General features: G+C 41.2%; 1 protein-coding gene across 4 annotated transcripts in view; it reads left to right on the top strand.

Moving 5' to 3' along the window:
* dia (diaphanous related formin 1) overlaps window positions 1–17503 on the top strand; it is a 266481-nt gene that overhangs the window by 35123 nt on the left and 213855 nt on the right. The window contains exon 1 of one of the 4 annotated variants that reach the window (XM_067123918.1): window positions 14705–14758. The exons of the other annotated variants lie outside the window; for them this stretch is intronic. The gene's annotated coding sequence lies outside the window, so the exon portion shown is untranslated. Of the gene's footprint in view, window positions 1–14704; window positions 14759–17503 lie in introns of those variants that run through there. 4 annotated transcript variants of the gene reach the window in all.

Raw genomic sequence — 17503 nt, 5'->3', positions numbered from 1 at the left:
TAACTAACAAGGGAATCGTATTCTCCTCCTGTTTCATCTGTCGACATTTGCAGGTACTCGAGTGTTCTATAGTGCACTTGTGAGAATGTATTGGTAGGTGAGCTTGGCCTCGGATTTGAGTGATCGGAATGGAACATGCTCTTCACTCTTTTCCTCACGAAGATTCACAAATAGACTGCTCAACTGAGAGATCCCTACCATTTTTCTGTTGCCTCCCTGGACAACAAAGTCGGTAGTTTTCTAGCTCCTTTGTACCAGACCCAAGGGCCGCTAAGGTGAGGCATGCTGTTTTTTGGGGGAAAATCAGTATCTACGTTTTTTCCTCCGTATTTGTCTGTTTCGTCGGGTTCACAAGCATTGCTCACCCCAAGTTACAAACAAATGCTGGAAGACTTCGCCTTTTGCCCTACCTGATAGCTCTGCTTCCAAGGCATCGAGAAGAATTCTGCTTAACCCAACCCCCTGTAGCAGCTACACAAGAAGTGGTTCTTCAGGCAGTACAATCCTGTGTGTTCGGGACTGGGAGACCCAGCTTTCCTTGCAACCATAGGATTTCTTGCCTAGTGGCAACGGATATAGCTGGATATCTCTTGAAGTCCTCTGCAACACTGTGCCAGGGACTGGATCCATCTTCGCTGGTTGGTGTCGTTGATGGAACTTCTTCTCAGGTCAGAGTCGCTCTTCAAGTCCGGATTGCCTCGTCTTCTCCGCTGATGGTTGCTTCTCTCCGTTTCATTTGTGAAGAACGTAGGCCCTTGTGACCTAGTCTTCCACCTGAAGTAGCATTTTTCAGTCTTGCTGTCCCAGGGAACTGTTCCCTGGGTGGCATGTGACTTGTTTAGGGTTCCTGTCCTGTGCTCTGCACGTGCCCTTATGAGAGTCATCGGACAGAGATGTGCCCTCTTAGGACCATCTCTTATCTCACTCTGGCCTTGGCATTGAAGATGGAAGAACAGGTGAAGGGGATCAACACCTCGACTCCTTCTCGGATGTCATAAGTCGACTCCAAATCCAGCAGCATCTATTGTCGGGTTCGAGTCCTTCTTGTTCCGCTCCTCCTTGGCCTCTGTATTGATGATCCAGATCAATCATTACCTTGTCCTAGTAGGGAGCTGTGGTACTTAATGAAAAGGCTCAACATTCCTAACCTGGATGTCATCAACGTTTTCGTTATTACTATTTCTCCCAAGGAAGAAGTGTCTGAGGACACATCTTTTTCCCAGCTTTGTGAAGCAATCAAAGGAGGTACTCGGCAGCTGGCGACAATGATACTGGTACTTTCCACCCAAGAGCTCACGAAGTCAATGGTTTGGTCCGTCCCTCGCGTTCTGCAAGTTTCTGTCGAACTGAAAGCAAGACGTGGTCTCATAGACCACACTCTTGCCTTCTTCCTGTGGTCTTGCTCACAGGCCCTTGGAACCTTTTTTCCTTGGTCCTGTGGTGGCTGCTCAACAAGTTGTGTTTTCTTGCCGGGCTCCTTCAAGAAGACTAGTAGCATCTGGCCTAAGGTGTTGGTTCGGAAGTGAGAAGGATTCTGAGAGTGACTGGCCTCTCCTCCTCCTCCTTCCTCGTCCTCCTACTTCTCCTCCTTCGGAATAAGAATAGGACTCGAACCGATACTTGCTGGATCTGGCGTCTGATGTGATAAGACTACACATTGAGCACCCATTCTATTTTTCTTTTAGAATCATAGAAGCAATTCTGCTCCTTCCTCTCGCAAGGGGAGGAAGGAGAGACTGGCAATAAGGGGATCCCTATCTCTGGTTTTCCTTACTCCCTCCGACTCTAAGACTCTTCCTAGCCTATTTCGTATGAGTTACAGTTCCTCACTCATGCGAAAAGGTCCAGTATCTGACATTTGATCCTGCAGTTGCTACACTCCGATCAATATGTCAGAGGCACAGTACTCCTCCTCACTCTTTCGACCAGGAGGAGTAGCCCATGTGTGCAGAACTCCAGTCAGTACAAGAGACTTACTCAGATTTCTCCCTCCAACCGGTGAGTCTTCCTAATGCAAAGGACTGATGGTTTGTATATCATGTTGGAACAAATCACAGTTTTTGAAAGTAAATTGTATTTTTCCTAACTATATAAACCTGAGGTCCTTTACATTACATTTTATGCCCACCTCATGCCACCCCTCAATCTGAACCTGGACCAAAAAGCAAACTGGAATGTTTACATCCGGGCAGGCGGATGTTCCCCGCCCACCTGACGGTTGTTACTGCCTAACCACTTTTTTCAAGAGTTTAATGGTCGTGTCCAGCTTTGCCGTAAGTAATTCCTAATGTAAAGGACCTCAGGTTTGTATAGTTAGGAAAAATACAATTTACTTTCAAAAATTGTGATTTTATGATAAAATAAAGTTGTATATATACTTAGCAAGTAATAACTTCATTGGAGCCCTCCTTCCTCCCCTCATGTGGACATCAGGGCTAAAACAAATTGAAGCTATGCAGAGTTGTACCTATCAGTCCCGAAAGTGGGGAGGACCTTGTCACCTAAACGAGTGTTAGTAGTGCCACCATAAAATTTAGATTCCTAGACTGCCATGTAGAAAGCTAGTAGCTATGTAATTACTTGGTAAGTACAGTATATATAAAACTTCATTTTATCATAAAAATTTCATATTTTTGTACCAATGGTCCCAGGTGGCTGGAAATTTACTGCTTTATATCCATAATAATTTAATGCATGTGCACTCATTTTTAAATATGCCAGAAGTGAATTTTTATGGATCTTGAGTTTTTTCAAACTGTAATGCAGTACTGTATACAGATATGAGCTGAATGAACAACATGATATTTGAAAATTATTCAGCATTGCCTCCTGCTGCATTAGCTAAATGGCTCTTGATATGTAATGGTTTTTGTTCTATATAGACACAAGATTTTAAAAATAAGTTTTGCGCTGTAGTTAAAAATCCCTGATTTTAAGATTTTGTTATTCTATTTGATTAACTGCGTCAGTGGTATCATTCAGCAATAATACTGGTAAGTGAGGCCACTGAAAGGTGGGTAATTGTTCTCAACCACAGACTAATGAAGAAAGATTTATAAAACTGACTTGTGTAAATGAAATTTGAATACTGTATTTAAAAAAAATTCCCCTGCTCCCACTTAACAGCTTAATTCTTATAAGTTAACAAAATCTTAAATATCTTCTTTTGATAACTGCTTATTGCAAGGGATAACTTATATACTTCACAAAGATCTGTGACTCACCCCCCTCCCTGAACACACACGCACACACCTGCTGACTATCATATGCACAGGTGTCACAGGTGTTACAGCCAACAGTTACTCACTGTAGGTGTGTGGCATTTTGGTGGTATTGGTATTCTTATTTGAGTTAGCTTTTAAAAGTATACTCTTTACTGTGTTATGCCTTTAGAAAATAACAAAGGTTGATATTTTATGTATGTTACTTTGATCATTAACAGACGGGCAGTGATGTGTAAGTTGGTCAGAACAAGGTTTGGAGTTGAGGCTAACATTATCTTGGTGAGAGAAAGTTTGTCCTCTTTTTTTGGTCATGGTAGAAGTTTCTAAAAGTACGGTAAATATAATTTCATAATTATATAAACAATGACACCTGTTTGGTTGTTTTAGCAGAATTTAAATGCTATAGAAAGAGAATAAACAAATCATTAGCATTCTTCTGGTAAGGATGTTATTTTTAGCTCTTGTATATACAAGTTCCAATAACCAGTGTTGTGGGATAAAAAAAGTGATTGTCTTTAAAAGTTTTAAGTGTACTGTAAATTGAATTATCATAAGTAAAAATGTTCTTGTGAGTTACCTCACAATATCAGTAGTTAGACCATTGTATATTGATTCCAATATTACGAGGAAACTATTGGTTGATATCATCATAGGGTAAGCTGGTCACATTAGAGGATAGAATGCTATACTCTCTGCTATGTGATTTTACATTTCTGTCAGTCTTGCTTCAGTTCAAATATATCTAGACAGGAATTGTAAATTTATTTATTATTCAGTATTTTCCCTGTACTCCATTGCGTATTTATCTAGTAATTTTGTATAGTACTGTATACCTTTTTTTACTTCTTGTGGGTGGTGATGAAACAGGTTTGTTGTTATTTTTTTGTACAGTATTATGCATTGTGTTCCTTGTTAGTTTTAGTTAGTTTACATTGTCATTATCATGATGTAAGGTTTTACTTAATGCCAGCTGAGGTTTCTGCTATCTTGATAAAGATTTAGACTGGATGAATAAGGTGTGTAGTCTATGGCGTATGGCTGTATACCATATTCTCACTCCATAATTTGCTTTGCATAGGAAACTGTATTTGATTATTCCAGATATTTGGCAGTAGATGTGTTGCCATCACCTTAAGCTTTCTTTTTCACAGCTCTCAAAAGGTATACCATCTAATGCTGCCAGAAATAACAAATATTGATTGCAAGGCTTCTTGAATTCTCAGAGATAATGGTATTAATGCTGTGTTTGAGATTTTTTATTAGTACAGTACCTTTGTTGAAATATTGTTCTTCTGCCTGGGTGTCAGCTAGCAATCTACTTGGATCTTTATTTTTATATAAGTAACGTGCCAAGTAATTACATAGCTATATAGCTATAGTTTCTAACTAGCACTGCAGCTAAAATTTAAAAATTCGCGGTAGCGATTCTGTTGTTTTGGTGTAGGTAGCTAGTCCCACCCACTTTTGGGAAAGAGAGGAACAACTCAGCAAAGAACTTCAATTTGTTTCTGCTGGCTGATGACGAAGGTTGTTAGCTCTCGGCTAAATTTGGAATTTGTTACTGGCAATGATTGAGGTCAATTTGGTGAAGTATATTTACCTGGTAGCCTTTTGGCAATTATTTAGTGATAGGTTTTTTCTTATAAGACCTTAGTTTTTCAAAATCAGACTGATTTTTCCTTACATAAGACTTTTGGTAGCTGACATGTTTGACAATGTCCGACGCAGGTATGTCTTCCACTCACTGTTGCAGCAAACGCTGCAATACGAGGTTAACCTCAGCAAAGTATGACACATACCATTTGCACAGATTAGGCTACAGAGGTCAGGTTTTTTCTTTAACATTACCTTGTGGGGAATGCATAGATTGGGATCCTAAGCAGTGGAAAATTTGAAGTTCTCACCTATCTAAGTTAGAGATGGTTAGGAAGAGAAAAGCATCTTTAGGAATGACAATAAGATCACAGCTAGTCAGGAATCTGATAAGTCTTCTGCTAATGTTGATGTGCTTATTATTTCTGTTCCTGTATTTTCCCCTATTCCCAGTTCTTTAGCTGTACCACCTGATCCTTTACCCAGCTCCCGCAGTTCCGACCCCAATGCCATTGCCAACCTGGAGTCAAGATTTGACCGTAAGGTTGAATTAATTGTGGGGTCTGTGGCCCAATTAGGGTCTTCGGTTCGAGCCCTAATGGACCAAGTGAATAAAGGCGGTGTTAAGAGTGCAAGTGGAGTGTTATTGGAGGAGCTGGCTGCCTATCCTGCTGACTCTCTTAGGCAAAGGACCCTGGCCACTCCCCTGAACCTGGGAGAAGCCATACCGGAGGCCCAAGGGAGGTCAGTGGGGTCTGCCCATGGGTAGTCGGCCCCTGAGTCGCTCCTGTTGTAAAGCCCCAGGGCGCAACAGACAGCCGTTGGAAAGGTGTCTTTTTGGAGGTGCATTGTCTTTTCACAAGTTCAGAGGCATCTTGCCCTGAAAACAGGCGCCAGTGGTGCTCTAGTGATAAATCCAGGCTTGATAAAGCCACCAGTGGACATATCCCATACCCCTCAGGTGCCTACTAAGAAGTCTTGCTCTGTGGCACTTGAGGAGCCTTCATGCAGTCTTTGGGACAGTCCCAAACGTTTTTCTCCTATGTGTTTGGATGCAAAATGTCGAGTGTTGGCTCCTAAGCGCTCATCTTCGGTGCATAGGCACAACCATTCTGTTTCACCTGTTGATGCTGCAGTGTCTGAGTGTCCATTAGTGCTCAATGTGTCAGTAACTCCAGACCACCCAGTGACTTCCCTGCGCCAAGTAGCTTCCGAGCGCCCAGTAGCGCCCATGTGTTCTGAGATCCCTGAGCACCCAGTATTGCCCAGGTGTCCAGTCCTCTCCTTTAAGCGCTTGGCACCAACTTCAATTTTTGTGGCGCCAACCCCTGGACTTCAGATTTTTCCTTCTTCTATTATGGATCCAGCTGTGGCCCCATTCAACAGCGGTTGGATGATATTTTAGGTTTTTGAAAAAGCCTCCTGCTGCTGCTAAGCCAGCCGCAGACGCATCTCTTTCTCCAGTATCTTCCAATGGAGAGGAGTCAAATAGGGATATGGAAGAGGATTCTGCTCCTGCTTATGCAGTGCTCCTTCATTTTTGTTACAAAGTTTTCCTGCCTTTTTCTCACCTGTGGCCCCATCTTCTCCAGTGTCCACTTTCTTGATAAGCAGTCAGCCTGTCAAACACTCCAGGTTGCCCAAGATGGTGCTCTCTACTTCCGCCAGGAAAGCGTTCAGTGAAGTAGATGCTTGGCTCTTGGTCAAGAGAGAGCAAAGAAAGGCTTCCTTTAGTTTTCCTCCTTCCTGCCTTTCGCACAGAAGATATTCATCTTATGCCACTGGAGAAGCTCCTTCCCTGGGAGCTGCTGCCTCCTCCCAGGGGGACTCCTCTGGCTTAATTGATTTTCCTTGTAGATCAGCATTTTCATTGGCTAAGGTGATGTTTTCTGCAGCTGAGATTGACCATTTACTTCAAAACCGGTTCAGGGTATTTGAAGTAGTCAGTTCCTTGGATTGGTCGGTGGGCGCCTTGGCACAGAAGGTACAAGACTGTTTGACTCTCCCTGCAGACTTCATCTCGGACGCTCTTGGAGTTCTCTCTTGTGCCAGTAAAAACGTCAGAGACAGTTCTAGGGAGCTAGCCTCTCTTTTTACGTTGGGAGTTTTGAAAATGAGAGGATCATGGTGTTCGTATACCACCAAAGGAGTGACTACAGCCCAGAAGTCTACGCTCCTTTTTTTTCATTTAGTGAAGGATTATCTGTTCCCGCAGTCGACTGTTAATGACATTGTGTCACATCTACACAAGAAATGTACCTAGGACCTTCTGTCACAGTCCTCGAGACGTCCAAAGGATCCTCCAGCTCTTAGTGGGAAGTAGGCCAAGTCCTCCGTGCTCCAGTGGGTGCAAGACTCCATCTATTCTGTAAAAAGTGGAATGAGATGGGAGCAGAACAATGGATTGTACAAGTCCTCAAGGAGGGCTATGCTATCCCGTTCAGGGAAAACCCTCCATTAGTCAAGAAGCCCATCGTCTTGACTGCCTATTCCATAGGCTCAGAGAGGTTTTCGGCCCTTTTGGAGGAAGTTTTACGCTCTTCTCACCAAGAAGGCAATAGAGATAATCGAAGACATGGGTCCAGAGGGATTCTACAATCTTCTTTTCTAGTCAAATCCTTGGGAGGATGGAGACCGGTCCTGGATGTAAGTGTGCTAAATGTCTTCATTCAGAAGACAAAATTCAGAATGGAGACCAATCATCTTTTCTTGCCTCCATTCGTCAAGGAGACTGGATGGTCTCAATAGATATGCAAGATGCATACAGTACTTTCACATCCCTATACAACTGGATTCAAGGACATACCGCAGATTTGTTTTCCAGGACCGAGTCTTCCAGTTTCAAGCCCTGTGTTTCGGACTGTCGACGGGCCCTCAGGTTTTTACTTGTGTTCACACTCCCCTGGCAGGGTGGCTCCATCTCAGGGGCATCAACATTGCACTCTACCTAGACAGCTGGCTCCTTCACTCCCCTATGAAGGAACAATGCATGGAGGACCTTTGTAAGACCCTTTGCCTAGCCAACACTCTAGGATTACTCATCAATCATCAAAAATCCCAGCTGTCTCCTTCTCAGGAGGTAGTATATTTGGGGATGATGTTGAACTCTCTAACTTTTCAGGCTTTTCCATCCCCAAGAGAGTGAAATCCTGTCTCCAGACCTGCTCTGCCAACAGGTGGATGAGTCTCCTCAGAACTCTAGCATCCATAGAACAATTTGTATCCCTTGGAAGGTTACACATGAGAGTTCTTCACTTTTTTCTCCGAGACAGCTGGGACAGGAAACGTCATGTGGACTCATTCATGTTTCCTGTAACTTCCGAGTTCAAAAAGCACCTGCTTTGTTGGAAGTCAAAAGACAGTTTACTAGAAGGGAAGTCCCTTCTTATACAGAACCCAGACCTAAGCTTTTATGCAGATTCATCAGACTTAGACTGGGGAGCTCTCCTGGGAGACAAGGAGGTCTCTGGGAAGTAGTCACTGGAACAACAGAAATTTTATATAAATGTGAAGGAGTTAAAGGCGATCCACCTGGGATTGCTAGCTTTTGCCTTGGAAGTTTCCAGGGAGACAGTAGCAGTCCACTCGAACAATACCACAGCTCTGTCCTACATAAGCAAGCAAGGGGAACGCATTCTTTCTCCCTTTGCGAGGCAGTGAGGGATCTTCTGCTTTGGGCAAACCAAAATCAGACAGAAATAATAACGAGATTTGTCCAAGGCAGACTGAATGTCTTGGCAGACCATCTGAGCAGGCGCGATCAAGTCATTCCCTTGGAGTGGGCTTTAGATCCACAGGTTTGCCTAGACCTTTGGAAACTGTGGGGAACTCTGACTCTGGATCTCTTCGCGACTTCCAAAAGCCATTGTGTACCTCTTCTTTGTTCGTCAGTTCCAGACCCCTCAGCATGGGTGATGGATGCCGTGTTGCAGGACTGGTCAAACAAAGACCTGTGTGCCTTTCCACCATTTGGGATGATACGAGAAGTCCTGAACAAGTTCTGGTCACACCAAAATGTGTCGATGACACTAATAGCTCTTTTTTGGCCTTAAGGGAATGGTTCCCGGATCTTCTGGATATATTGGTAGACTTTCCAAGGCTTCTACCACAAAAACACAATCTGCTCAAACAACCCTACTTCCAACAGTCCATCAAGGGTTGTCAAATCTAGGGCTTACAGGTTACAGACTGTCAAGAAATTACTCAGAGCTAAGGGATTTCCAAGGCCAGTTGCAGACTATGTTGCAAAATGCAGACGCCAGTCATCCGCCAACATCTACCAACATAAGTGATCCATGTTCCGCACTTGCTGCAGAAGTAATCGCATCTTGTCTTCTAAGACTTCATGAATGGAAATCACTGAATTTCTGTTGTGTCTGAGAACCACCAGAGGTTTGTCTTCGTCTACAGTTAAAGGTTACAGATCCATGCTGAGCTCTGTGTTTCGGCATAGGGCCTGGACTTATTTACTAGCCAGGATATTTCCGATCTTATTAGATCATTTGATACATGTAAGACAAGGGATTTGCAGCCAGTGTCATGGAATGTAGATGTGGTCCTAAAATGGCTCTCTAGCCCTGCTTTTGAACCTCTTAATTCCACGTCCCTTAGGAATCTTACGAGGAAGGCCCTCTTCCTGGTAGCCTTAGCCATTGCTAAGAGAGTCAGTGAGATGAAGGTAATTGACAAAAGAGTCAGATTCATCCAAGGCAATGCGGTCTGCTCTTATACGTTTGGATTTCTTGAAAAAAATGTGATTGTGCCCAAACCTTGGCCTCGTTCTTTTGGTATCAAGAATTTAGTGGAAGTGCTAGGCTCAGAAGATGAAGAGAGAGTGCTTTGTCCTGTAAGAGCTTTAAAGTTTTATCTACATAGGACAGAAAACAAGGAGACCCACCAGTGATCTATGGTGTTCGGCCAAAGATCCTTCGTGACCCCTTACGAAGAATGCCCTTTCTGTCTTTCTTAGGGATCTCATTCATGAAGCGCATTCTCAGTTTGAAGAAGAGCAACTTCTATTCTGAAAGTCAGAGCTCACGATATTAGAGCTGTAGTTACGTCATTAGCTTTTAAACACAATATCTCTCTCTCTTCCATTCTCCAAATGACTTATTGGAAATACAAGTCAGTGTTTGTGTCCCATTACTTAAAAGAAGTCTAAACCGTTTTTAATAATTGTAGTACCTAGGTCCGTTATTGGTGGCTTGCATGGTATTGGGGGAGGAAGGGTAGAAGTGTCCCTCCCAACCTGATTCTCTTTGCCTTGACATAGGTTGTTGAGTCTTTTGGGGAGCCAGGGGTACTATGTGCTTGGATACTTGCCAGTTTTTTAATGGATGGGTGGTGGTGTTTTTAATTTTTGTTGTAGGCAGTAGTAGTGTTTATCTGGTTGTCTTTTTTGATGGTACTACACCCAGGGCAGGGGCAATTTTGCATGCTTTACTAGCCATCGGAATGGTCCTTTGCTTAAAGCTCCCACTTGTGTAGCAGGCGACTCTCGGCTATACTGCCGTGCCGCTGCAGTCAAGATGAGCTTTAACCAGAGGCAGTATCTTCCTGCAACAGCTCTCTCAACAGGTAAGGAAACAACAAGCATGGTATAAATGCTAGCAAATTTTTTATTCTCAAATTCACTACATTTACTAATGTTTTGGGGTAGAAGACGTCCATGCATCCCACCTCCTATCAATGTGGGAATCAGCTATGTAATTACTTGGTAAGTTACTTATATAAAAATGACATTTTTATAATAAAGTTTTATATATACTTACCAAGTAATTACAGAATGGGAGCCCACCCTCCTCCCCTCGCATGTTCATTTAGGCACAAACAAATTGAAGTTCTTTGCTAAGTTGTTCCTCTCTTTCCCGAAAGTGGGCGGGACTAGCTACCTACACCAAAACAAAATAGTCACTATGGCGAATTTTCAAAATATAGCTTCTGTACTAGTTAGAAACTACTGTATAGCTATGTAATTACTTGGTAAGTATATTTAAAACTTTATTTTATTATAAAAATGTCATTTTCTAGATAGCCTTACCCAAAGTCATGGTTTTCTTTCTCCCAGTAGTGGTGATTATTATGATTTACGTCATCATCCAAAGACATCCAGTTTTGCCATTTTACATAGCACAATAGTGCATTCTACTTACCTTGCTGAGTCATTATCCATATATCCATATAAGGGTAGTGCCTGTGTCACTTTTTACATGGTACATTATGGGCATTAGCCTACCAGATGGGATTTTGCAGTGTTCCTTTGGTCCACAGCTGCATTTTCTCTTTACCATGAGGCTTTCATTTGCTCCAGTTTCTTTGCTTTCCCACTTCTGCAACTCTACATGTCCTGAAAACTTCCATAAGATAGAGCATATGTTGATGGCTTGGAGTACTCCCTGTTATAATTTATTTAAGCCTTGAACTAGAATAATGGTTAGGTAGGAAGATAATCTTCCTCGCTTGGAAAACTTTAATATATGATGTGTCCGAGGGAGAAGAACATTTCACAGCCAAACCCTCTCCCCTAGAACTGGGTCTGATCTTGAATGGTTGATAGTTCGTAAGGTACTAGGGTGTGTATGCAGCCATCTAGGTCCTAGGAAGTATCCATGACTTACAGAGCTACATCTGTCCCTCTTTTGTGATATTCCCTTTTGTATTGGAAATGCGTAGCTGTAAATCTTGAAGAAAGTGTCTCCTCTTTTCAAGAATCATAAGCGAGCATAACAAAATACACACCCCAATCTCCAGGTAGGAGTGTGGAAGCTGAATTTAAACTCAATCCAACAAAAGTGTCTCCTCTTTTCAAGAATTCATAAGCGAACATACCAAAGTACACACCCCAGTCTCAGGTAGGAGTATGGAAACTAAATTTAAACTTAATCCAACAGTAATTCACTTATGTCTTGCTATTTGGAACAAGCAAGCAGGCAAAATTTCCAAACATGACCATGCTGTGAAATCATAGAACAATTTAGTGTCCTTATGTTCAATACCAAATATGCCATTCAAACTTTTGATGAAAGCAGCAAGAGCAAATATCAGTCCTGATCGTAAGAAAATAAGAAATATTTAAATGTGAAATAACTATCAGCAATATTGCATCTTATTTTAAATAGTATATATATACAAGAAACTGTAATTGTATGTAACCTTGTAGTGGACACTGAGCTGTGGTTCTCTTGACCATAAAGACCAGTTGGAATGCAACATTCTGGAATGTCTCAGCAGGAACCAAGAACATCATGCTTGGTATAACAATGTCTGTTCCACAAGTTAAACTAAAAGTTATTGAGTAGATTAGGAGTGGTAGTTGAGGAATCGTAATTAGAACTAAAAATAATGAAATCATTACAGCAAAATAAGTAAAATAGGTGCTTCCGTATGGTGTAAAGGGAGAACAACACCTCAAAAGGGAAGTCATCTTAGTAAGAGAAAAGATAACCACATTGTGATTAGAATCAGTATCAAACTTGAAATCATTGGGTACATACTGATTTAGTCATTATTTTCAAGAATAATATAAATGATTAAACACCATTACAGAAGAAATGATAAACAATAAAAGAAATAACCATGATCAAGTGATGATACTGGCAACATGGAATCTCATAAAAGTTGACAGAGTTTGAGTAGCCCATGCTGGTCAGTCTCAGTGACATTGAATCAGTAACTAAACTGATTGAGATTGTACTACATAAAATAGTGAAGCAGCCCTTGTCAAAATAGTCCCAGAAGTTAAAGAAGAAATCCTTCTGTACAAAGCAGGAGACTTATCTTACTTGTGTAGATACTTTTATGGGAAAGTGCACCACCTTGAGATGGAAGGGTAACCAGACACAACAAAAGAGTACATAGTCTGTCCAGTCAAGGCTGTTTTCAAGGTTTTCAAGGTCCCCAGCTAGGCTGCAGCTAGAATAGTTTTCCATTCTATCTCCAGTCTAGCTGGGATGAAAACACTTTAAAGAGACAAATAGGGAAATAAAAGAGGCAGCAGTGTTGCCCCTTCTCTATCAGAGGACAAAGCTTCAGTTAGGGTTACCTACAGATTGTCTCGAGGGTAAGTCAGGCCCTCAGATTAGATTTGTTGGTAGTCTTTGCCCTTTAGTAAGGATACATGATTCAACTCATCATAGATATCCCCATTATTGTCAACATATATGATGGTTTTCCAGACCATCAAGGCCGGTAAGGGAGTTTTGGGATGAGTCACCAGGATGTAGCAGATCTTTGTTGTTCCCATGCCATCCATTGGAGTGAATCAGGATCTTCTGGGAAGCAGACTTATGTACATCCATAATCTTAGAGCTATATGCATTCAAATTCCAGTTGATGTGGACAATAAAATTTGAATGTCAAGGGACCAAATTTCAGTATATCAGTATCCTGTAGTTTGGTCCCTATTTTTGTTCAGAGGGAATATGGAGAACTTAGTGCTCCATGCTTATTTCAAAACAAAGCTCCTGGAAGACATCTGAGGGATAATTCATTGCTTTAAGATTTCAGCAGTCAAGGGTAAGGATGGCCATTGTTCTTTAGAGCTGAAGGAGGTTTTATGAAGCTCTCATAACTATAGCCAGACCCTCAATTTCTATGTACTCCACTATCTTCTTTGGAAATCAGCAGCCCTGATTTTGGTTTGTTTATTGACTGCTTCTTTCCCATTGTTGCCAAGTTTTGCTATTCACTGCATGCTAACATTTTCTAAGTTATTGTAATCGCCCATCATTCAAGGTTGGTTATGTTGCCTCCTGGAGGGTTACGCATTACTTTTTCATTACTTCCATATCTGTAGGGCCTGGGCTAGGTAAGGGCATTGTGTTGCCTGTCTCCTTGATCTTTTTGCTACATATTTGTTGTAAATCATAGAAAACTATCAAAATCTTGGTACAATAGGTTTATCTCTCTCTCTCTCTCTCTCTCTCTCTCTCTCTCTCTCTCTCTCTCTCTCTCTCTCTCTCTCTCTCTCTCTCTCTCTCTCTCTCTCTCTCTTTAAGTCTTGACAAATTTTCCATCTTTCTTTGTGATGTAGTAAAGAAGTTCCTCTAATGATTGCGTCAAGAATAAACTAGCACTGAGGGCAGTGATGGGTGTGCCAAATTTTTACATTCCAAGTCTGTAGATCTTGGCACTTCTTGCTCTGCTGCATGTGTAACTGATTTAGTTTGGATATAGCAGCTCATACTTCTCAGTAAGTAACTTGGAAGACCCTTTTTTTATGATTAATTAGAACACAAAATACAGTGCTAGAGGAAACATACGAATACAGAAGGTTAGTTTTCATTGCAAGTGCAGTACGTACTTGTTTTTCATTCATTCAAATTTTTTTCTGTTGAGTTTTCATCACTGGTTTGTGTAGAGTTATTATGGATTTTGATATTGAACACACACAGGATGGTAATACTGTGTAATGTAATTATTATTTTATGTTTATAGTTTAGTAAATTACAGTATACAAATATATTTACACGTAGAAAGTTATTTCAGGAGTGGTTAGTGTTTTGTGTACAGAGTTTACTTTTTTCAGTATTTGAGATTGGTCAAGTGATCATGCACCTGTCAACAATCTTGGAGAACAGGATATACTTAGATAAGATGCCCTTCGCTCCATTTTATTTTTGTTGCTTGTTAGATATGTTGTGTAATACTGTTTATTGGCATAGCAGTAATGATTTTGAAATTTAACTTTAAATATGTTTTATTCCTGCTGTGGGTCATTGTCTGCTGTTCTTGATAGGGAACACAGTGGGTTTTTCTGTATATTCTAAGGGGAAAAGGTCATTTGTCAGATTTATTGTATATCTGTGATATTAATACAGTGGAAATACAAATGACCATACTTTCACTTCCTTTCTATTGTTTTCAAGTAAATACTGTATTTGTTCTATAGGTACTGTAATTGTTAAAAAAGAGAATGATGCCAAAAAGAAGCGGAAAGTGAAGTGAGTAGTCATCTAAACCCATCTTAAGTTCTTTAACTAATGGTATCTTGAATAGCACCATTCTAAATATGTAATGTAGAGCTGGACTTACTATACTCATTGGGAAGAATTTTCCCTTAAGTAAACTATTTATGTAGCTGCTTATAAGAATGATGCTCTAAGGGATGAGGAGAGCCTAAGTATCAAAAGCACCGACTGCATGTACATGCATAGAGAAATCATGTCGCTGATGTTTGCTAAAACTTGTTTTAAAATGCCAGGTTTTTGTAGTAAGAATATCTCTGTTAATGGATATCATTATTTATGGATATCATTATTTGTTTGAATTAGTAACTTACAGGCTATACAGTGTGTGTGCACAACTTGCAGTTCTTAAAAATTACAGACAAAAATGCTGAGTACTGAATATGTCATGTTTTAAGGATTATATTAATAAAGTTTGCTACAAAGAGAAGTTAGTTAGAATATTTTTAGAATATATCACTAATCCTAAAGTAAGGAATTTAAAAAGAAAATGGTACATTCACTAATGGATCTGGTAACAATAATCTGATGATCCATTGACATAGTATTACTAATGATTGATTATTTTGCAATAACAGATAGCTGTGCTTATTGTCCCAGATTTAGATTTTGCCATTTAAACAACTATTAGAATTTATTTCCAAGTAGCATAAAAAAAAAATTGTTAAGAATCAACTTAAAGTATATTTACAAGGCACTGCATAATTGAAGGGGTAATACCGAACATGTGCTTCAGGAATAAGTAAATACGTAGAAAGTCAGTTTTATAAATAAAATAAAGTAAGTAATGTGTACTTGAAATGCATTATGTTGATTCCAACTTTTGAATATTGGTTGCAAACCTAACTTGGCTGCCAACTAGGAGTGTCTGTATAATGTAATGAAGAGGATACAGCATGACATGATGATATAGCAATACAATTTTAATTTTTTGTCAGAAAAAGGTAAATCATCTTGATTTTTTTGTCTGAAGCTTACAAGTTTTATATAAGTAACTTACCAAATAATTGAACAGCAATAGTTTCTACTTTACGCAGCAATTCAAAATTCGCGGTAGCTCTTTTTTTTTGGGTGTAGGTAGACTGTTCTGCCCACTTTCGGGGAAGAATAGGTACAACATAGCTAAAGAGCTCAATTCGTTTCTGCCAGCCAATGACTGAGCACTGGTTATTGGCAGCTCTTGGTTTGTTTTTCCCTGGATGGTTGGATATCTTCATTTGGTGAAGTACTCTGTTTTTTAGTAGTGTTCAGCTGTTAATTAGGTTAGCTAATATTCAGTTATCTTTGTTGATTGTGACTTTCCCGATTTGGAATTTTTGACTAATCATGTCAGATTCTAGTTTGTCTAGCATTAGGTATTGCAGCAAAGGCTGCAAGACTAGACTCACTTCAGCTAAATACATCACTCATACTGTCTATAGTTCTTGTAGGGAGCAAATTTGCTCGCCTGATCTTAATTGTGAGGAATGTAAGGACTGGGATAAGGGGAAGTGGAAGATTTTGCTGACCCATTTAGGTAAATTGCAATGTGACCGACTGAGAAAGGCAACTGCTAGGGCTGAAGCTAAGGCTTCTGCTAGTTCAGTTAATTCTCCAGGAGTTGATATTGCTGCTTTGTCTATCCCTCAACACATGTGTCTGCATTTTCTCTTATTTCCAGTCCTCTGACTTTTCCTGTTACTCCGTTACCTGGCTCTCATTCTTCTGAACCCAATGCTATTGCCAGCATAGAAGCTCGTGTGGATCAGAAATTTAATAGTGTTGGTGCAGTGTCATTGGAGCGGACAGCTATTCGTCCCACCAATGCTCCTAGACCAAAGTTCCTTGCTAAACTCCCCTTGCTCTCCTGGGAGGAAGCAAACTGGCAGTCCAATTGGGTCGGTGGGGTTTGCTCACGAGTAGTCGTCACCTCATCCGAGCCTGGTGCCCTCCAATCCCAGGACTCAGAGGAATGCCGTTGGAAAGGCATCCATTTGGATGTTCATACCTTATCATCTAATGATTCGGACTCACTTGGGCTCAAAAAGCACAGTGGGTGTTTTGCTAAGGTTTTGAGGCCATTGAAAAGGCAGCACACTTCATTGGAAGTTGATTCACCCCGCTCTCATAAGCGAGCTTTAGAGAGGGACCGTAGCCCACTCCCTTCTTGTAGTTTTTGGGTGTCTCCTGGTAAAGATTATCACACTCATTCAGTGTCCAGTGAGCGTCCTGACTCCAAAAGAGTGTATGACAGTCCCGTACATTGCCGTAAAGTGTCCGAGTGCCCAGAGTCTGAAAGTGTAGTGTATGAGCGCCCAGTAGAGGATTGTTCTCTGTCCGAGCACCCACCGCATGAGCGTCCCGTGTCCAAGCGCCCACCGTATGAGCTCCCTGTGTCTGAGTGCCCAATGTATGAGTGTTCATTGTCCGCGCTCCCAGTTCGTGGGCGATCAGTGTCCAAACGTTCCGAGTTGGAAAGTTCAGTGTATGAATGCCCAGTGAATGGACATCAAGTGTCCGAGCACCCATCATATGAGTACCCAGAAGCCGAGCGCTCATCATATGGGTGCCCAGTGTCCGAGCTTCGAGCTCCCAACTGTCTAGTGTCCTCTAAGAGTGTTGCAGCTTCTAAGTGTTCTGTGTCCGCTCCATAAGTTAGTGGGTGCCCATTGTCCGAGCGTCCAGTGTCAGTGGGTGCTTCTGTTGATGTTCGTCCACCTGTCAGTAAGTGTTCTGTGCCAC

The sequence above is a fragment of the Macrobrachium rosenbergii genome, chromosome 21, assembly GCF_040412425.1.
Source record: "Macrobrachium rosenbergii isolate ZJJX-2024 chromosome 21, ASM4041242v1, whole genome shotgun sequence".
In the NCBI taxonomy this organism is placed as follows: Eukaryota; Metazoa; Arthropoda; class Malacostraca; order Decapoda; family Palaemonidae; genus Macrobrachium; species Macrobrachium rosenbergii.
This window is presented reverse-complemented; position numbering and strand designations above follow the sequence as displayed.